The 22,407-nt window shown below is 46.3% G+C and overlaps 1 pseudogene across 1 annotated transcript; it reads left to right on the forward strand.

Moving 5' to 3' along the window:
• The first annotated feature begins 796 nt into the window (after positions 1 to 796).
• On the forward strand, positions 797 to 21,604 carry LOC308153947 (far upstream element-binding protein 1-like; annotated as a pseudogene). Its single transcript has 21 exons — positions 797 to 805; positions 5,795 to 5,931; positions 7,409 to 7,528; positions 12,819 to 12,894; positions 13,028 to 13,135; positions 14,281 to 14,466; positions 16,238 to 16,331; positions 16,808 to 16,855; positions 17,386 to 17,421; positions 17,526 to 17,586; positions 17,698 to 17,744; positions 17,866 to 17,937; positions 18,291 to 18,348; positions 18,579 to 18,840; positions 18,963 to 19,141; positions 19,259 to 19,361; positions 19,550 to 19,797; positions 19,999 to 20,159; positions 20,433 to 20,577; positions 20,976 to 21,139; positions 21,468 to 21,604. The product of its transcript is annotated as a far upstream element-binding protein 1-like (transcript).
• The last annotated feature ends 803 nt before the right edge of the window (positions 21,605 to 22,407 follow it).

Raw genomic sequence — 22,407 nt, forward strand, 5'->3', positions numbered from 1 at the left:
CGTCCTTCAGCTCCTCCGACCTTCGCCGTCCGATGTCGTTGGCACCCACGTGGACGATGACGGAGGTGACCTGGGGGACCTCCTCCACCAGCATCGGGACGACCGAGGCGACGTCCCTCACCTTGGCACCTGGGAAGCAGTGGGTTCTGGCCTCCGGGACTGCAACATGGCGGACCATGGACGAGCCTATTACAAGCACAGAGGGGGGGAGGGGGGGGGGAGAAGAGCGGGGGCGGGGGCGGGGAGGAGACATGAAGTGTAGTTTCCTCGGCTGGCGGTGTGATGGACCTGTAGGGGACACAGGGTGGGAGAGGGAGAGAGAGAGAGGGAGGGGGGGGGTGGTGGTGCAGGCCCTGGCTCTCTTCGCCTTCGGTGTGGACTGGTGGCTCTGCAGCGCCTCGAAGCTGTTCCGCAGCAGGAGGGCCTCAGGGGGGTCGGTGCCAGGGGAGTTGATGGTACGACTCCTCTTCCTGACGGTGGTCCAAGTCCCTGGTGATGTAGGGACAGAGTGAGTTTCACCTAGGATTGGGCTTACAGGTGGAGGTGGAGGCTTTGATGTTGATGTTGATGTTGTGGTCTGTGTGCTTTCTATGTCTGTAATTATTGTTTCACGTAATGTGTCAAAAAGTTAACCAAGAAACGACTCCCCTTGTCTGATCTGGTGTAGAGTCGAGATTCGTCCCTTCATCTCCTCAACCTGGAGGCTAAGCTCCAGGCAGCGCTGGCAGGCCATGAAAGAGAAAAGTGGTGTTATTTGCAGAGAGAGAGAAAAACAATTTGATTATGGAAAAACAATATGATTATGGTGAGCTAGGAGTATTACAGAGATATGTGATATAAGAATATATAAGGTTGTTAGTAGTTCGGGGAGGTATCCCGATAAAAAACGCCCGTTTAAAAAGTGTAAAAGTGGCTAGCTGGTTATCCGCGGTAGCTAGCTAATAACGCTGGTAATCCCGACTCAGCCTCCCGGCGTCGGATACGGAGGAACGAGGTCCCGATGTTATATAGGATAGGAAAGCTATTAATTTACAAAAAATGCTTTCTCAATAGAGCTCGGTATAGATAGCAATTTTTAAGATTCTAGCGCTGTCGAACTAGAGCAGCAAACAAACACTCGTCGTAACGAATATTAATTCAATCAAAGCTCGTTTTCCATGGAGAGTGGCTTATTTAGGTTATTGAGCATGCGACTAGGGTTGGGTACCGAAAATCGGTACCGGTAGGTACCGGTTACTTTACATTCGGTATGTACCCGTACCGAATCGCAAAGGAGATTTCGGTACCTCATTTCGGTACTTTTCTATCTCTTTCTCTATTTTTCTACGTCGTGACGTCACATCGCCTGTTAAATTTCCACTCAGTGAAAGCAGCGAGTACGGAAGGATAACGGGAAGGTTGCTAATAGCAACTTCCGCTAGCGGGTTGGCGTAACGCGACGCTCGACTTATGGATGCGTTCCGTAAACTCGTTCTGGAATTCTGATCACCACTCGTGGAATGCCTTCTGTCCAATCAAATGACTTGCTCCCCTTATGACGTCGGGCCCAGTGTGCGCTGCGACGCTCTCAGAGCGAGTTTACGAACGCAAGCCTTTGATTGGACAGTGCACTCCAGGATTCGACGCGTCTGTTGATGACGTTGTGCGGATGTGTGGCTGCGTCTCTGCGAAGTGGACAACATGATCGGGGATCTCTTGATATTCGGGTACTGTCCTTATCCTACTACTGTGTCTGAAAAATGAATCGTCATGTCATCATGGACCAGAGAGGGGGAGGGGAGTAGTAGTAGCTGAGCGGCAACAGAGTTTGGATTTTGACGAGGTGGAGGGCTCCAGTTTATCAGAGTTATATTTCCTCTTGGTCTTCTTGGTTCTGGGGGCTATGCAGGCCTCTTCACTAGATCCCTTTTCTAAGAATATTCTGATGTCCTTGAGGGGCTGCCGAACAAGTGTGTACTCGTATTCGACATCAGTACCAACGATAGGCACCCCCAGCTTAATGGAGTCCCCAAGGCTCAGGAGTTTTATTTTCATTTATTTTCATTTGAGTGTATATTTAACTAATATATATTGTGCCTCAGCAATAAAAAAGTGAAAAGCTGTTTAATGTTGTCGACCGTGTTATTATTATATATATATATATGTCATTTAAAAAAATCTAAAGTACCGAATTAAGTACCGTTTTGGTACCGGTACCGTTTTTAAAGTATCGGTTAGGTACCGGTACCGGATAAAACCCAAACGGTACCCAACCCTACATGCGACTGTTATGTTGGACACTGTGTTTTGGTGTTTGCGACGTCACTAAAACTACAAACACACCACGGAACGGTGTGGACCTCAATTCTTTCATGCCTCTGAAATATAACATTGGCGAAGAGGATGGCTGAGTTTTCAACACCAACACCTTTCTGGTCTGTGCTCGACAAGCCTCTGACTCCGTGGGGTTGAAGGAGCACAGCTGTCAACGATAATCAAATCATAACAAGAAAACACACTAACGTAATCACAACAAAACACACAATAAAGAGATGCATCTCTGTACCTCAAATAAACACAGCAAAAATAGGCAAAAGGTAGCAAGCTGCACACCACTGCTGCATAAAAGATATAATTCAAAAGCAAACTAAGTCACATCACACAAATACATACTGATAATATTAAACTATGCATTTTACTTTGCATCATTCTGCGGAAACCTTTATTTTCAACTACACTGCACGGGCGAAGGTCCTTGCAAATAAACCCAGCAATAGAATAGTCGTAGCCCTCGGGGAGTTAAAAGGAAGCCTTGCTTTAAAATATAATGGTTCCAGACTTTAGATTTGTATGTCAGAGGTGCTTTTCGTATTAGTTTTTCCCCGCTTTCAGCCATTCATCATCTTCAACGTAGTTGGTTCATCTCCGTTATACAACGCTCGTGCGCAGCTTGTTTCTCCCCTCAATTTCTTTTTTCAAATATCGATATTTGGCGACGTGAACTGATAATTGTATCACAAGAGGCCGTGACACAATAATCGCTGTATCGATATTTTGTCCCAGACAAAGAAACATTAACACATTAGTAGCACTATCTGGCACGGAGCGCAAAGTATCAATGGGCGCATTATTATTCAGTGGCAGCGACGTGCAGTTCGTCTACCATTTAGATTCCACAATGTTGCATTTCCTTTGACTTTGTTTGTCACATTTTAAATAGATAACATGCTACTTTATAATCAGCTTTCTCAAACAACGTTTGGGAACGGATACCAGGTGTTGCAGGGCAGGCATCCCCCTGCAATTTGCATACAGACCCAACCACTCAGCAGACGACGCAGTCAACTTGGCGCTCCACTATATTCTGCCACACCTGGACAATCGGAACACCTATGCCAGAAACCTGTTTGTGGATTATAGTTCAGCCTTCAATACCCTCATTCCTGACCTCCTCCACAATAAACTGGCCCAGCTGAATATCCACCCCTCCATCAGTCAGTGGATTACTGACCTCCTCACCAACAGGAGGCAGTATGTCAGGATGGGCCCTCATCTGTCTCAGCCCCGCACAGTTAACACCGGTGCTCCTCAGGGCTGTTTGCTCTCCCACTTGCTCTACTCCCTGTACACCAACGACAGTACCTCTGGTGACACATCTGTCAAGACCATCAACTATGCAGATGACACCACCATGGTTGGGCTCATCACTAATAATGATGAGACTGCCTACCGGAGGGAGGGAGGTCGGCCGCCTGGTGTCCTCGTCTGCAGCCAATAACCCGGAACTCAACAACACCAAGACAGTGGAGGAGATTATGGACTTCCGTAAAAAGGCTCCAACGCACTCTCCACTGGTCATCAATAACTCCCCTGTCACGATAGTGGATGAATTCAAGTTTCTGGGCACTACCATCTCCAACAAACTAAAATGGGATAACAACATCACCCATTTAGTGATAAAAGGCCAGCAGCGTTTGTTCTCCCTCCGTCAGCTGAAGTCGTCACATCCTGGTCCAGTTCTACAGGGCCGTCATAGAAGGCGTCCTAACATCTTCCATCACTGTCTGGTACGACACTGCGTCTGCCCGAGCCAAGGCCAAGCTACAAAGAGTCGTAAGGACAGCTGAGCGGCCCATCGGCTGCCCTCTGCCTCCCATCACAGACCTCCATAGCTCCAGATCATTGAAGAGAGCACGCAAGATTGTGGCTGACCCCTCACATCCAGCTCACAGCCTGTTTGAATTACTCCCTTCTGGACAGCGGTACAGGGCCAGTGTTTCCTCTACATGCATTTCATCGTGGCGGACCGCCACGATGGAATTTCCTCCGCCACCATTCAGATTTCTCAACCCCCAAAAAAAAAAAATTTAGGCCGCTTTTCAGACCTTCACAGCGCTAGACACACCCACAAGCGCTGAAACTGGACCAGTCCGTGTGTGTCGCGAGTATTGAACTTGAGGCTGCGTTCGTAAATTCGCTCTGAGAGCCCCGGAGCGCACACTGGGTTCAACGTCATAAAGGGACCAAGTCATTTGATTGGACAAGAGGCATTCCGTGAGTGCTGATCAGATTTCCAGAGCGTATTTACGAACGCGCCCTGGCTGTCACCCGAACACCGCGAGCTAGCGTAGTGTAGTGTAGTATAGGATGCGTAGTGTAGTGTAGTGTAGGATGGAGAGAGAGAGGAGAAGCCTCTCTATGTGTTACCTATGTCCAGTGTACTAGAACCACTCTAACAGGAGTGTTTGTCCGTGAATAACACCGGCTATGCCCGGGGTAGAAACACAAGACTATAGCTGGATAAGGTCTACAGGTCTACACGGTCATTTTAAGCCGTCGACCAGCCCTCTACGACCACGGGAAGTCATGTTAAAAGTGAAGATACTTCTGTTAAACTAAGCTAAGCTAAACATCGCTAATCGCTAACTCCCTCCTGGGCTTAAAGTGACAAGTAATAACGTTGTGAAAAAAACCGTCAGATCAGTGTTTTTGTTTTTATTGACAACGGAATTACATGCTGGAAAAACATGCAGACACAGACAATAAGAGACACACGGGAGAAGTACAGGAAAACATTTTATTTTTTTGGGCCAATTGGCTGAAATTACGTCGTTGTTTTGAGCGCGCGTGCGCGTTTCATGCGCGTGCACGCGAAAAAATCACGCGCGCGGTCAGCACTACCCGCCACCATTGTAAAAATTCCTGGAGGAAACACTGAGGGCCATCAGGTCAAAAACATCACACCACTTGAACAGTTTCTTCCCCAAAGCCATAGCCCTCCTCAATAACTCCTGATCATTGCACCTTGCACATTACATGTTTTTGCACTACGTTGTTATTTATTCACCTGTATATATTGTGTGTCTTGAGTATTGTTGTGTTGTCGGCTTGTTGTTGTATGTACTGTAGCTTGTTCAGCTTGGAGAATACCGTGTGCACTGCACATGGCGAATAAAGTTTTGTGGCATAGCCTGAGAGCTTGAATACTGTCTTTTTTGCGACTAAATAAAACTTTACACTTCGGATACCATAGATATTACACACAGTAGATGCCTCGTGCACGACGATAGACAGTCAGACGCATAGCGGCTACATACAGCAGTGTCCGATGAGGTATCTACGTTTCTATATCTACGTCGGATACTACACCACAGAGTTTGCCGCATGGGTTTTTGCAACGCGCAACCGTCAGAAAAAAATGCCGGCATCGATAAAAGAAAGAACAGATTCAGGTTCTCGATTCCCATCCTTAAGAATGACCACAGCTCTTCCTACATGAGATGGAGAAGGTGGGTCTACTGTGTTGCTCCCCCAGGTGTGTGTGGTGTACGTCTCTGGCCTGAAGAACTGGTGCAGAGCCATCGTGGAGTCCCTCTTCCTGGGTACCGTTGGCGGTCAGGCCATGTGCTTCCTGGTCGACCACGGAGAACACACCGTCGTCTGCTCAGATGAGTATGTCTCGACTCTGCTACTGAAACAATACAGAACTAGAAGAACAATGCGTTACTGTAATCAGGGTTCCCACGGGTCCTTGAAATCCTTGAAAGTTTGTGAATTTGAGAGAAAAAAAATCAAGGCCTTAAAAGTTTTTGAAAATTGAGATGGGTCATTGAAAGTGCTTGAATTCCCCTCTCTCTCTCTCTCTCTCTCTCCCCCCCAAAAATATAGGTAACATGTAGAAGGGAATAAAACAACCATACTAGTTGCTGTGGTTAATTAGTTAGATTTGAAAACCGTTCATGGTCATTCCTATTATATAAATTCTCATCTAGATCTGTCTCAAACTATGCTGTGGTGGGCCCTTGAATTTGAAGGAATTGAGTCTTGAAAGTCCTTGAAAGGTGCTTGAATTTGATGTTTCAGAAGGTGAGGGAACCCTGTGTAATGTAAGTAGGGATGCACTAGTATGAAAATTCAGGGCCTTTACCGATTATTCATAACACAATCGGCCAATACCCATACCGATTATTTGTTACATTTACATTGTTAGCTTTTAGCCGGCGCCTGACATTGACCTAAGACCAGTGACACTGCACTCTGCAACGCTTCGGGTTCAGGTGGTGAAACGGGGCTCTGATCTAGAGTCAGTTTACCATAGGGTAATCATTATGTAGGAAAGGGCAAAACTGATCTTAGGTCATTATGGGTAACTTGGCTGAACAACCGTTGCAAGAGTAGGCGCATTAGGTCTGACAGGCCAACAGAGTTGGATAGACCTCTGGAGAGAGAGGCTTCAGATAGGCCTTCACTGTCTAATCTTAACATAATCTCAGTTTACAGCATGCGTTGCCCAATCCATCCCAGCTGGCTGTTATAATCACTCACTCACTCAAAAAAACAAAGATGAGATTAAAACGGATCAAATGATTTGTTACAAATAGGTTTGTTAATGGGCAGGAGCAGATTACTGCCTTTCAGTAATCCCTGAGTTTGTGTGTGTGTGTGTGTGTGTGTGTGTGTGTGTGTGTGTGTGTGTGTCTGGCATCTCTGGACCTATGAGCATTTTGCATCCATTGAATTTCAGAAACTCACCCTTTTGACCACGTACAAGGCTCATTCAGAGGAGCAGAATGTCTGGGTTTACGGACTTGTGATTTCCAAAACTTTTCAGAGAGAATTCACGCTGGTTTTTAGTTACAACAATCAGCCACCAGTGTTTATTAGGATCTATTGTCCTAGACAGTATATTCCTTCGGTGAATTGATCACGCACAGACATTAAGAAAATATTCCTAATCAAATGATCATGCCAGGTTAGATATCGCAATATCGGTTTGAATAATCAGCCATGTCAAAGCATTCGGCTGATCAATTTCCTAACCATTATCGGCCAATACCGATTGCTGCCCAATTAATCAGTACATCCCTAAATATATAATGATTATGACATTGTAATTGTCTCCAAAGAACCCTTATATTTCTTTCTCCAGGGTCCGAGCCCCGTTGGAGAAGTTTCTGCAGCTGCCCTTCTGGGTCAGGAAGTTCCAGCTGGCTGGTATCCAACCTGTGAGGCTCCAGGTGTCCATCTACGAAGAGAAAGCTGAACTAGTGTAAGGGTTGACTAACTACTGAACTAGTGTAAGGCTTGACTAACTACTGAACTAGTGTAAGGCTTGACTAACTACTGAACTAGTGTAAGGGTTAACTAACTACTGAACTAGTGTATGGGTTGATTAACTACTGAACTAGTGTAAGGGTGACTAACTACTGAACTAGTGTAAGGCTTGACTAACTACTGAACTAGTGTAAGGGTTAACTAACTACTGAACTAGTGTAAGGGTTGATAATGGTCTTAAATCACTGTAATTGCAATAGTGCTATTAGATTTGAATTGTGTGGTTATTACTGATCCTTGAGAGCTTACGTTTTCATTCTAGACCGTCAAATCAATGGGACAGCTCTGCTACGCGCTATCTGCACAACCTCTTACAAGGTAAACTAATGTTGTATCATTGCAAGATAATTCTGTAGCATTGTAAAGATAATTCTGTGTCATTGTAAGATGAGAAGCGTGATTTTAACATCTTTGTTGATAGATAGTCTTATACAACTTCAGTGTTGAGATTCTCATATCAGCCCCAAATCAGCACTAACTATATTTTCTGTGTGGCCTGGGGTGGTCCAGTGGTCTAGCTCCATGGTGTACAGTGCACACATATCCCCATGTCGGCATGGGTTCGAATCTGGCCCATGCCCTGCTGAATAAAAAATATGAGTGGGACTGCCCCACTCATAAAAATAACTATATTGTCTGTTCAATTGTTTACCTGAAGCATCCAACCAGATGGAGGCAGTGTTGCGTGAAACACAAGCTGATTCCACTTTCATTGAGCTCTACCTGACCATAAGAAACGTGAAGGTGCGATGGTGCGGAAATGTGGATTTGCAAAAAGAAAGAAAAAGTAGTGAAGTGTGCAGAATTTCTCATGTACATTTGTTTAACGTTAGTCATAGAAGCTAATTCTCCCACTCTCTCTCCCAGATCTGTGTAAATGACGATCTAGTCATCAAGAGGTTTGCATGTTTCCCAAGCGGGAAGAGTCATTCCCCTGCACAGAATGGTGTTGTGGATCGATCCCCTGCCATCCTGACTTGTGACATCTACTCTGACATGGAGAGTTTCCTGGCCACAAATGGCTGCACCATACGATCACTGTCACCCCTGGTCTCACCCAGGCACCCTGCTGTCACTAAAGGTGAATGCACCATTATTATTATTATTATTATTATTATTATTATTATTATTATTTTCCCCTTTTCCACAATGCTAATGCATGTATTTTGAAAGGGGTAGATTTTGATGGTACCACTTATTAAAAAAGCCCTCTATATTGATTTCTTCAGTGACCAATCAGAGACCGGTAATAACATCAGGGCAAGTGGCATTGCAGACTTCCAATGGAGCATCACAGGTCAGTGTCACTGCCCATATCAACGTCTAGGAGAGATTACTGTGATTTGCAATTGAATTTCCCCAATTAATTTAAATGTTCTTTGTGGTTTTATTTAAGGGCCAAGGAAAGGTCAGAAAGCTCTCTGAGGGAGGCGGAATTAACCAAAAGGAGGCGCACCATCCAGAGCTTGACAGTGACGAGGGGTACAAATGTTTTTACATCGTTTTGAGAATAAACTCAGAAATATGGCTGCATTATATGCAGCATGATGTAATTAGATCTGAATTGTTTAAACATGTGTGGGTTTTGGCACAATGGGTTGAGAGAGGACACACAGGACACATAAACTTCTCTGGTGGCAGACTTGTTAAAAAATCTGAATCGGGTCAGGTAAGATATTGACTTTTAGTTTTGTAATAGCTCCAAAGAGAGTCAAGTTAATTCCTACTTTTTCTTAACAGATTCCTGACGTTTCTGAATCCTGCTTCGAGTGCTCAAAGGCCGGTTCCTAATGTGAGTGTGGCTGTTTTTAGTTTTCTAAACTTGCAGTATATTTCACATCCCCTAATGTCTCATTCCTACATATTGGTGATTCATCATCCAAATCCAGGAAGTATACAGTTAGGTCCATATGTGATGGCAGCTGATGAAAGGTGCAACCAGTTGTCAACTGTGAAACCTTGTGAATCCTAAACATAGCTTTCTTTTGAACAAAATGTGATTTTAGTTTTTCATAATACGCAACTTGAAGTACCCACGCGATATAACAAGCAACTGTTTTACGATCACTAAATACGCTTCATTTGTCAGCAAAGTGAGCTTGTTTTTCTATCTGCTAACAGTAGGGTTTGGGGGTGGGGGGCATGTTTTGTTTCCAAGAAACCAAAGTGACAAAGGGGCGGGATAAACAAAAATGTCACAACAAGAAGTTCAGCCGCGAAGTTGTTGCACTGTTGTCCTATATCAGTGCAGACTGGCAGGGTAGGAGCACAGGTTGCATACAGGTTAGAGCACCGTTATTCTGTCATGGTCTGATAATGAAGCATTGTTATTGCTATTATTCGGCCGAATACATTCGGTGGCCGAACCTTCGGTGCATCCCTAGTATCGGCAGATATTGCTCATAGATGACTGTCTTCACTTTTCAGAAAGGCAAACTCAATGTAGAAAGATACCGCACGAGTGAGAGCCGCAGCAGCTCCGCGACACACGCGCTGCTGAGGTAGAGGTAGCCCTGCTGAGGTAGAGGTAGAGGTAGCCCTGCTGAGGTAGAGGTAGAGGTAGCCCTGCTGAGGTAGAGGTAGCCCTGCTGAGGTAGAGGACGTAGAGGTAGCCCTGCTGAGGTAGAGGTAGCCCTGCTGAGGTAGAGGTAGAGGTAGCGCTGCTGAGGTAGAGGTAGAGGTAGCCCTGCTGAGGTAGAGGTAGAGGTAGCCCTGCTGAGGTAGAGGTAGAGGTAGCGCTGCTGAGGTAGAGGTAGCCCTGCTGAGGTAGAGGTAGAGGTAGCGCTGCTGAGGTAGAGGTAGCGCTGCTGAGGTAGAGGTAGAGGTAGCCCTGCTGAGGTAGAGGTAGAGGTAGCCCTGCTGAGGTAGAGGTAGAGGTAGCGCTGCTGAGGTAGAGGTAGCCCTGCTGAGGTAGAGGTAGAGGTAGCGCTGCTGAGGTAGAGGTAGCCCTGCTGAGGTAGAGGTAGAGGTAGCCCTGCTGAGGTAGAGGTAGCGCTGCTGAGGTAGAGGTAGAGGTAGCCCTGCTGAGGTAGAGGTAGCTGCTGAGGTAGAGGTAGCCCTGCTGAGGTAGAGGTAGCGCTGCTGAGCTAGAGGTAGTCCTGCTGAGGTAGAGGTAGCCCTGCTGAGGTAGAGGTAGAGGTAGCCCTGCTGAGGTAGAGGTAGAGGTAGCCCTGCTGAGGTAGAGGTAGCGCTGCTGAGGTAGAGGTAGAGGTAGTCCTGCTGAGGTAGAGGTAGCCCTGCTGAGGTAGAGGTAGTCCTGCTGAGGTAGAGGACGTAGAGGTAGCCCTGCTGAGGTAGAGGTAGCCCTGCTGAGGTAGAGGTAGCCCTGCTGAGGTAGAGGTAGCCCTGCTGAGGTAGAGGACGTAGAGGTAGCCCTGCTGAGGTAGAGGTAGCCCTGCTGAGGTAGAGGTAGCCCTGCTGAGGTACAGGTAGCCCTGCTGAGGTAGAGGTAGAGGTAGCCCTGCTGAGGTAGAGGTAGTCCTGCTGAGGTAGAGGTAGTCCTGCTGAGGTAGAGGTAGCGCTGCTGAGGTAGAGGTAGCGCTGCTGAGGTAGAGGTAGCCCTGCTGAGGTAGAGGTAGCGCTGCTGAGGTAGAGGTAGCGCTGCTGAGGTAGAGGTAGCGCTGCTGAGGTAGAGGTAGCGCTGCTGAGGTAGAGGTAGCCCTGCTGAGGTAGAGGTAGAGGTAACCCTGCTGAGGTAGAGGTAGCCCTGCTGAGGTAGAGGTAGCCCTGCTGAGGTAGAGGTAGCCCTGCTGAGGTAGAGGTAGCGCTGCTGGGGTAGAGGTAGAGGTAGCCCTGCTGAGGTAGAGGTAGTGCTGCTGAGGTAGAGGTAGCGCTGCTGAGGTAGAGGTAGAGATAGCCCTGCTGAGGTAGAGGTAGCCCTGCTGAGGTAGAGGTAGCCCTGCTGAGGTAGAGGTAGCCAGTGTGGCCCTAGTGTAACTGTTAGCCTGTGCTGCGGTAGCAAAGTAGAATCTTTCACTACTGGCTTTTGAGGACAACAAGATGATATTTCACCTGAGCATGAAAATAGGCCGAACCGTCCCTTTAAGTACTGTGGATGTTTTGATGTTTAGACTGATCTTGAGGAAGAGAATGAAGAAGATGATGTTCATGGGATCTCTGGGGCTAAAGATGAAGAGGAGCTGGTTGGTGCAACCCAGCAGACCGTAGATGAAACAGCAGGAGGGTATGAATGCACGTTACACAACTGCTACTACTACCCCCCCCCAAGTAATTGTTAGATTTTAAATTCCAAATTGTTGGAGTATATAGCTAGAAGTATAGAGCTAAAAGAAGACAAAATACTTCCTCTTTCCAATACTTAATAATAATTAAAAAATGACACTGTATTCTATTGACGTGAGGATGACCTGTTGTAATAGTCCAGATCTCTATGTTCTTGCAGTAACGGTGGATGTGAAACTGATGATCCTATTGAACAGCAGGGCACTGAACCAAGGTGTGCCAGTCCTTCTCTATCTGATGTTCTACTTCATGTCTGTCTTCAGCGTGAAGTCCATGTTACTGTTTGAAAAAATACAATTTTAAACATTTGATCGTACTTTATCATATTAAACGCCAAGGAAAGTGATTTGTACATTCTCTGTGTGGTTAACAATGTCGTTCAGTTGGTCATTGGTTTGAAAGGCTCCTATACTGTGTTGTACCTGTGTAAAGGCTCCTATACTGTGTTGTACCTCTCTAATGACAGTACTCCCAGTGACCCACCTGGAGCTCTTACAGATGAGATGAGATGAGATAACGTTTATTGCCATTTATGCATACACATTAAGCATACACATATAGGAATTTGATTTGGCGTTACAGTAAGAGCATTTCTAAATGCAATGCAAACAAACAACACAGGACAGACAGCAGTGCAGACAGAACACAACAAACTGTAAAACCATAGCTGGGGGGGGTAGAGAGATAAGGCGGGGGAAAGTCTCAGGATGTACTGGGTCAGTCCGACCCGTCTTCGTAGAGCAGCAACCAGTGTTACACAGGAGGCTTTTGCTGAGCAGCCAACCATTGAGGACGAGCTAGCCTGTGCACGGTATGGTCATCCTGCCCTGTGCTGCTCTCTTTGGAGTCTTTTAATGCTGCGCTTACTAGAAATTGAAATACACATGTGCTGACAATTCATAACCGTGGCATTGGGCTATGGTGGGAGTTTCAGTGCGTTGAGAATCATACCAGTGACCCGAGCTGCCGCTGTGTCTCTGCAGGTTGTTGCAGTTGCTGAACCCGGACCCTCTGAACCCGGACCCTCTGAACTCAGACGTCGATTCATCAGATGTCACCGTAAGCACTTTGGATCAGCATCTTAGGAATGTGTGAATGCATGCAACTGGCTGTGTGGGTAGCAATAACCTAATACATCTTCTTGGCACCATTACGTCTAAGCGTCATTGACTGACCGTGTTGTCCGTGTCAGGTCATCCATAGTGATCCCAGCAGGAGCGCCGTTGTGGTGCACTCTGCCTTCAGTCTGGACCCGTGCACCAGTCTGGCCAACACTCCCATCACTGACACCTTCCGCAGGGTACGTTCTGCTCTCTGTCAGGCACAGATAGTCCTGACTGAATCTACTGTTCAAATAACATTATATTACTCAATTGCACCTGGAATACAGATGAAGTCAGTTAAATGTATATTACATTTTGTTATGTCCCCAAATAGTATCCAGGGGATGAGGGGAGTAACAATAGAATAGAACCGGGAGACGAGACCAAGAGGCGGACAGGAGCATATAAATAAACCAAGATTTATTGTATAATTTGTCAAATAAACAGGTTTCCGTGAAACTCTTAACTAAAAACGACATTCTATTAAAAAAGGAGAAAGCAAATGAATATTTATAAGCAATGTAACAAGTAAATTATATAGTTAGCAGTTAACTGTAGAAAAGACATGGTTAAATGTAGAAAGTAACTTAAAGTATGGCCAAACACAAAACTAACACACACTCTCAAAGTCAAAGTTACCCACACCGGTACACACTACAACCTGTAGCAACACACAATAGCTGTAGCTAACACTTTAAACACACACACACACACACACACACACACACACACACAAAACTCGGCTCACTCAGGCCGTCACCATGGCGATAGGTAGGGAGGAAGGGCAATCACCTGGGAGAAACACAGAAAACAAACAAAACACACACACACAACACACTACATAACAATTTGATATTAATAAAAATATTGAATGAGGGTTTCTACATGTGATCTGGAAGATGTGAAAATCACATCCATTGATTGTCAGTTGTCTAAGTCAGATGTTGTGGTGACGAATGTGTATAATATATGTGACACAGTCTGATAATTTGGTCCGCATGTCGGCAACCAATCAAAATGTTCAGACTTTTCTTTTGAAACACTACGTTTCAACGTTGTTGAGAATCACAACACAAACTCGCTAGTCAAGCCAAAATACTGCAAGGCAATGGATTGCCGGTGAGTAATCCACCCACTGCCTCCTAGTTAACTATAACACTACTTTACATTGTTAGCAGGCTCACAAAACAAGCTGTGTTAGTTGACTAGCGACATGTGTGTGTCATTGATTTTCAACAACGCGGAAATGGATTCACATTTTTCAAAAGAAAAGTCCGATCATTACATCGGATCCTGACATGAGGACCAAAGCATTAGAATGTGTCACATGTGTTCTCTCCAGATCCTAGTGAGACAGAAGTACACTAGGCCGTCGGTGGCTGAAAGCTATTGCTGGCCAGCAGTCGCCCGGGGCTGTGACACGGTCCTCATCTCCCGCAGCGCAGACGAGCCCCTCACCTACCTCCCCTCGTTACTGGCTCACATGCAGCTGTCCTCAGGCTACAGCACCCTCTCCTCACACACCGGGGTGAGCCCAGCACACACACACACACACACACACACACACACACACACACACACACACACACACACACACACACACACACACACACACACACCAGACTGGAGGATGGAAGCTCAAGCCTGTCTCCTTAGTGTCAATGTAGGAGTGTCTGTGTTATTAACAGACTAGCCTAAAACTAGCTAAAATGTGTACAATACAGTGTTTCCTCTATATGCATTTATTCGTGGCGGGCCGCCACGAATGAATTTCCTCCGCCACTAATTGATTCAGACAGTCCACTTTGATTCAGGCTGCGCAGAAAGGCAGCGAGTTATTATGACCGGAGAACAGAAAAAAAGCAGATTGAAGCTAGATTTAGGCCGCTTCCAGACCAACATTTCGTTACGATTTAGGGCGTAGTTATTTACAATATGTTACAATGTTGCAATTAACCTCGTCGTTTGTGTTCGCACTGCAATCGAGACTGAATCGCTCTCAACAGGCGCGCGGCGCGAGGCGACGCGCTTTCAAAACTGTTTTGTGATTGGTCCGAATTTAGCGGGACATTTGGATTTCTCTCTTCTCCCGTCGCCGGTGCCTTTAATCCCGTAAACGTATCCTAATCGAAAATGCAACATCATCAGCGACGACTGTGGGTTATTGCATTTCTGTTCTCTGGTTCATGTTCTTATACCAGTGCTCCAAGGACGTGTCGTCCATATAAGCATAGTAAGCAGTGCTTACCCAACGAAAAAATAAAAAAGGACAGTGAAAATATTAAAATAAAAGTGCATGTAACCGTTTGTTTGTTTTCATTAAAAGAGTCGTATTTTAGGTCCCAGGGCAGCAGGAGTCATTCATTTTGACGCCACCTGCATGAGTAAGCACTCGCTATTCTGCTTGCTTGCATTGCGTTGCATTATAAGCACTTCTCTCTCTGCTTTCCCTCGCGTACATTCGAATGCGTTTTTTTTTTTTTTTTTTTCCGATGCTTCAGCCCGCTGTTTAATGTGGCCAGGGTAAGCATGCTTACAGCCAATCAGTAGTTCTTTCATTCCGATAAGAGCTACTGATTGGCTCTTATCACTTTCAAGTTCTCTTAAGTTTCACACTACTTTCTCTCGCCCGGCAGAATAGCTTATGCTACCTAGCTCAAACGATCTTAATAATAATAATCAATAAGGATAACTTGCTTGATTTTGTGAATATGGACATTACTGTCAGCGACCTAAAGGGATTTCGTAGACTGGACTGGACTGCTGTTGTTGTTTACCGAATGCTCCATCTGACTGTCACACTGTGATTTTACTTGTGTAAACAGTTAATGAGTAACGTTAGCCGGTTTTGTGCGTGTACTCTCATGTCGGCCTACTTCGTATTGATCTTTCTGTGTGTGTGTGTGTAATGCGCGTTCCGCATGTTCTGCTGCAGCTGTAGGATATATTGGTATTTGATCACCTTCTATATAAAATCACCTGCTCCGCTTTAATGACTTAACCGCTATTTAAGAAATTATAATTGTTGCCACCCTCTAGTTTTTGGTGAAACTACATCTTTGTTTTGAGCGCCAGTGCGCGTCTTATGCGCGTGCACGCGGGAAAAAAATTGCGCACGCTGCGCGCGCAAAAGACAACCGCTCCGCCACTAATGTGAAAAATCCTGGAGGAAACACTGCCTACCCAAGGAAGTTGTGATGGAGGTGTCACGGGCGTCAACAGTCATCACGAGGCGAGGTAAGGGGGTCAGGTTTCTGCGGTCCTAAAATACCAACCGAATGGGATTTATTGCATTTCAGATCGCCGCAAAGATTGGAGGTGATGGCGTTGCCCCACCACCCTCAGCCAATGAATTTGGATATGGGGGTCAGAAGAGGCCTCTGGAAGACGCTGGTAAGTGTTCACGTTACCCAGCCATTGATTAATGGTTTGGATTTGCGTGTCTACTACCCGTCACTTCGTGTGACTTTATGGATATGCATGGATATAGCTGTGTACAGTATACACTTGTTGGCGGTGTGTTGTTTGCTTGAGTGCAAACTTTGTGTTATTGATTAGTTTAATTTGCTGATTTTATATTAATATGTACCTATATTAATATAAAGTATCTTGATTTATGCTTCATCTACCTAATTAATTCTATCCGTGCAATGGAAATGTGTTCAGCACCGGATAGAACACAGTGTGCTCATGTTTAAGTCTTGCTTTGAATTTTATGTTAATGTTAGCTACAATACTGTCCATTTTGCCAACTTATTTCAGTATTACGTAGTTGTTCAGTGAGTGGTGAATGTACCTAAGGCTTTTCAACCAGGTTTCCTAGTGCCGTTTCTGTGTATGACTGTCTTCATTCTATTCGTTCTATGTAGATGACTGTTGGACAAGTCACCGGGAGGGAATGCACTCTCCTTACTCAGGCAGGATTCCTTTGCTCACCATAGGCACCTAGGCCACCGTGTCAGAAACTGAATCTATAATATTATGTGTAGTATTGTATAGTTAGTTTGGTTCGTATGGTAGAAATCATCACTATATTTTAATTGCCATATATCATTTTACTAGCGTGATGTTGTCAGCAGACTCTGCAAAAATGTGCTTGACTTGGCTTAGTTGTGTATTCAGATGTGCTAAAGGGCTGGTGATTAATAATTATTTGGTTTGAAAGAGTGGAACCAACTGTGTATTTAGCCTGAAGATTTTGGATAAAAAACTAAGTACGGTAATGGTTGTTACATTTTATGCGTTAAGCCAAGTGTGTATAGAACATTCTGTATGTGTTGCTTGTTATCCATAAGCTGATGCACTGTTAGGGGTTCTTTAAGAAAGCCCCTTTTCCACAACAGTAATATCAATCCTCATCTCAGCCCCAGCTTTGAGGACCCCGACAGGCCAATAACATGGACACCTTTCACTTGCTTATGTATGTTGTCTTGTTTTCTCTTTACAGACCAACCAGAAACAAAGAAGGTGGCCCCGAATGACCGTAAGTATCTCAAGCCTGTTATTAAAGAACCCTTCAATTGACATACCTGGTTTACCGTTCACCATTCTTCTGTGTCTGAATATCTTTAATTGTTGTCCTTGCAGCGTTTTCAGCAGCGATGGGTAGCATGGGAGGAATGGGTGGTGGTGGTGGTGGTGGTCCACGGTAAGATATCTTTGTTGCTTACGGATGTTGTCTTTCTCACCGGATTAAAATGGTGTAACCAATTCATATTTTGCTTTGACCTGACTGTTTTTCAATTTGTTCTGTTTCAAGATCGGCATCGGAGGAGTTCAAAGTTCCTGACGGAATGGTTGGATTCAGTGAGTGGATTTGAAATATTCATAAGTACAGATACAGGCATAGTCTGACTATATTTACAGACAAATTTCACTTCCCCTCTACTTTTGGTACTAATTTCCAACTGTATTTCTTTTGTTTCAGTTATCGGAAGAGGAGGAGAGCAGATATCTCGCATGCAACAGGAGTCGGGCTGCAAAATACAAATCGCCCCTGGTACGTCTAGGTTATGTAGGTGGGCGGCTGTGGCTCAGGAGGTAGAGCAGGCGTCTAATGATCGCAGGTTCAGCGGTTAGATCCCCGGCTGGTCACGTGTCGAGGTGTCCTTAGGCAAGACACTGAACCCCAAATTGCTTCCAATGAGCAGGCAGGCGCCTTGCATGGTAGCTTGCTGCCATTTGTGTGTGTGAATGAGAGGCCATTGTAAAAAGCTTTGGAATAAGGTGCTATATAAGTGCAGTCCATTTACCATTTTAAGGTTTTTTGATGTTGATGTTTGACTGGGTTTGTGATAAAAGGGGAATTATCATAAGCATCACATTAATGTCCTCTCTCCTTCCGTGATCCAGACAGCGGAGGAATGCCTGACCGGTCAGTGACTTTAACAGGATCCCCAGACGCCATCCAGTAAGTGCACAGATATTCCCTCCTTTCTCAGTTCGGAAGCATCTGTTACAACAATTAAGCAACTGTTTGTTCATTTCTCAGAATATATGTATTTACTGCTAAAACCGTAACATTGTAATAGCATGATTGCTTACACAACCATTCTTATAATAATCTCTGTATGTGGGCTACAGACCCACTGGTCATGCAAGTAGGCGAACTATGTTAATGTTCTTGATGTTCCCTGTCAGAGCTGCGAAGAGGCTGTTAACAGAGATCGTGGAGAAGGGACGACCCACCCCAGCGTTCCACTGCAACGACGGGCCAGGAATGTCAGTCCAAGAGATCCTGGTCCCCGCCTCCAAAGCTGGGCTGGTCATTGGGAAGGGAGGGGAGACCATCAAACAACTTCAGGAACGGGCCGGAGTGAAGATGGTCATGATCCAAGAGGGGCCACAAAACACAGGCGCAGACAAACCTCTCCGGATTTCTGGAGAGCCTTTTAAAGTTCAGGTGTGTGTGTGTCCCAAAAAAGAAAGAGCTGTATACTGATTTGCATAGCATTTTGTTTGCTTGTGTTTTACCTGAATGAGTGGCGCTGTGATGTTGACGGGTCTGTTCTCTGCCCCCCCCAGCAAGCCAAAGACATGGAGAACAGGGCTTTAGGGAGCAGAGGGGAGAGTATGGATCCAGAATGGGGGGAGGCGGAGGAGGTGGTGGTGGTGGTGGTGGTGGTGGTGGTGGTGGTGGCGGCGGCGGTGGCGGTGGTGGCGGTGGAGGCGGCGGCAATGGCAATGGAGGAGAAAGCTTAGACGTAAGTCAACATTTGTTACATCATAGTTTGGGCTAGGAATCTTTCTGACGTTCAAAACCGTGGGCTCGATTAATCGATGTTTATATCCTGACCTTGCTCTTTAAACTCCTTCCTCAGGTCCCTGTCCCCAGGTTTGCAGTGGGAATTGTGATAGGAAGAAATGGAGAAATGATCAAGAAAATTCAAAGTGACACAGGTGTCAGGATCCAGTTTAAACCAGGTAGGTGTTCGTTATCCGTCGTTGCGTACACCGCAGGTAGTAATGATTGTTAACATATTCTGATGACCAAGTCTAGTTATATTGGTTTCTTCAGCTGCTTGTTAGAAGCACATGGACACATGCAGCTTATTAGGACTAAGATTTCTCACCGTGGTCATGTTTAACCCCTCCCCCCCATGTCTCTGTAGACGATGGCAGCACACCAGAGAGGATAGCCCAGATCATGGGTCCTCCTGACCAGTCCCAGCATGCAGCAGAGATCATCTCAGACCTGCTGAGGAGCGTCCAGGCGGGGGGACCACCTGGTCACGGAGGCGGCGGCGGCAGGGGCAGGGCCGCGGGCAGGGCAACTGGAACATGGGAGGCCCTCCTGGAGGCCTGCAAGAGTTCACCTTCACCGTCCCAACCATGAAGACCGGCCTCATCATTGGAAAAGGTGCAAGGCTTCAGATGACCTCTGACCCATCTGACCTCTGACCGCATCTTTCTCAGTTCTTTTCCAATCTTAGTGGTAAAAATACAGCCCATCTTATATTTCGCTCCTCACATCTTCCTCAGTGATGTAGAGCTGACAGTAAGTGTGTGTATACCTTTGGGATGATGGTGAATACTCATTGTCCTCCTCCAACCCCTACAGGTGGTGAGACCATTAAAGGTATAAGCCAACAGTCGGGGGCCAGGATCGAGCTCCAGAGGAACCCTCCACCCAACACCGACCCCAACATCAAGATGTTCACCGTCCGGGGGTCCCACCAACAGATTGACTACGCCAGGCAGCTTGTTGAGGAGAAGATTGGGGTGAGGCACGGGGCTGTGTTGGTGTTAATGAGTGGGTGGTTGCTAGCCTTGTTACCCCAGATCTGCTTGACCGTAGGCCAATGACAATGACCGTAGAATTTTGCTAAACAACACAGACATGGGACAACAGGGCTAGGTGGTTTCCTAGTAAAGCTGTTTACCTAGCCTCATTGCTTTGTGCTCATGTGAATTTTTTAAATGTGTGTAGAATGATTAGACATATCACAGCCTGGACATTGTTTGATCCCCTCCTCTCTTGTCCATATTTTCCAGGGTCCCGTAAGTCCAATGGGAGGCCCACACGGTCTCCCTGGTGGTCCCCATGGTGGTCCGTCACCACACGGGCCCCCTGGCCCACCAGGACCACCTGCTCCTATGGGACCATACAACCCTACAACCAGGGACCCCCCGGGCCACAGTAAGAACAACTATTCACATTTCTCCTCTAACCTCCATATTTAGCCTGGGATTCACCAGCAGGTTGTTTCACGCAGTGTACGATTATTGCCACTTGAAAACATTTATTAAGACCCGGTCGGTTGTCATGGGCAGTTGTGTCCACCGGCAGCCCTCTGCCGTAGAGTGTCTGTCCACACAGCTGCCCCACAGAAAGGCAGAAGGTTTCTGTCCCACCACACGAAGAAAGAGTGGTGGGTTCGTTCCCCTTCCTACACCCCTATGGATATAATCCAGATTTCGCTTCACATCTTTATGTCGGGGGCCAGACTTTTTCGTTTTCCTGTGGAGCATGAAATGTTGATAAAGCAACAGTAGTGTTGTGATTCTGAAAGTTTGTCCCCCCCCCCCCCCCCCCAGGGCAAGCAGCCCCCCAGGCCACAGCACAGGCAGCAGCAGCCGCCTCCCAGCCGGGCGGCCAGCCAGTATACAGCGCTGCCTGGGCAGAGTACTACCGCCAGCAGGCCGCCTACTACGGCCAGGGCAGTCCCCAGGCCATGGGCGCAGCACCACAAGCCCCTCAGGTACACCCCCTCTAAGAGACTTCCCTCTCCCATTCCCCCCCCCCCCCCTCTTCTGTTTGTTCTCTGTATTGTCTCTTCTCTTTTGTTGAAGCTCTCTTAACCCCCATTTCAAAACCCTGTGTGGTCAGACAAATGTATTGAATTGTACCTAATTTGTTTTGCCGTAACCACTTCCTCCCTCAGGTTTTAGAGGGTTCCGGTGGAGCGGACGGCTCAGCAAATTAACCAAACGCTTCCCTCCCTAAACAGGCTTATTTATTTTGGGAGCTGAGTCCAATGTTTCTGCTGTTAACATGCAATGTATCTTTTATGTATTTCTTCTGCACAGGGCCAGTAATGTGAAGTGGACATAAAGTAAATGCTACATTGTCGAAACAAAATCCTTTGTTTAAATGTATGGATGCAGACGTCTTGATGAAGATCTTAAATTTCCTTGGTTTGAAAAGTGTTTCACATAGATGGCAGATTCCCCACGTGTTACGGCTGGGCCGTCACACACGCCCTCCCCCGCCCCCACAGCTCGAGCACCCGCCCCCACAACTCGAGCACAGCGTGCTCTCCGCCGCAGGTGAAGCTCGTTCCCGGTGATTGGAGGGTTATCCAGCCACAGTCAAACCAACACACCTGTCTCCACTCCCAATTAACCCTCTGGCTACATCTACCCTGGACTCCCTTCATTCATCGTCAGTTCTTCCCTAAGAATGACCTGGCAAGTATCCTCTGTGATTAGTTATGAACTTTGCTCTTGTGCCTATTCTTGTGATTCGTTGATATCTTATGTACTGGCCTACCGTGGAGACTTACCCTGCTTTCCTGTTCCTCCACAGCCCATGCCAACCACTACCGCCATCCCGCCAGGTTGAAACCCCCAGCCCGCCAGGCTGAAACCTCCGGACTCATCATCTGTGTTTCCACCCACCTGCACTGTAAATAAATACCCTACGGGGCTAACACTGTATTCTGCCTCCGGTGTCGTGTCCTTGAGCTCCCTCGCCCCCGTGTCATAACACCACGGAGAACAAGTTGTTTTCTTTTTCTTGTATTTTTTTCTTTCTTGTAAATGAAGTTTGTTTTTAGTGAGGTAATAACACGTATGGTCATTCCAGCCCTGTATCTTCATGCTTTGTGGTCTAAAGCTCATGTTTATTAACTGTAGTCATTACCATGTAAATCATCTCAGTTTTAAAATGATATGCCTGTTGTTTTGCAATAAAACAAAATGAAAACTTCTGTGTTGGTAAGTCGAGGTGGCAGATAAATTGGGGAAT

Source organism: Nansenia antarctica (genome assembly GCF_963989245.1).
Source record: "Nansenia antarctica genome assembly, chromosome: 1".
In the NCBI taxonomy this organism is placed as follows: Eukaryota; Metazoa; Chordata; class Actinopteri; order Argentiniformes; family Microstomatidae; genus Nansenia; species Nansenia antarctica.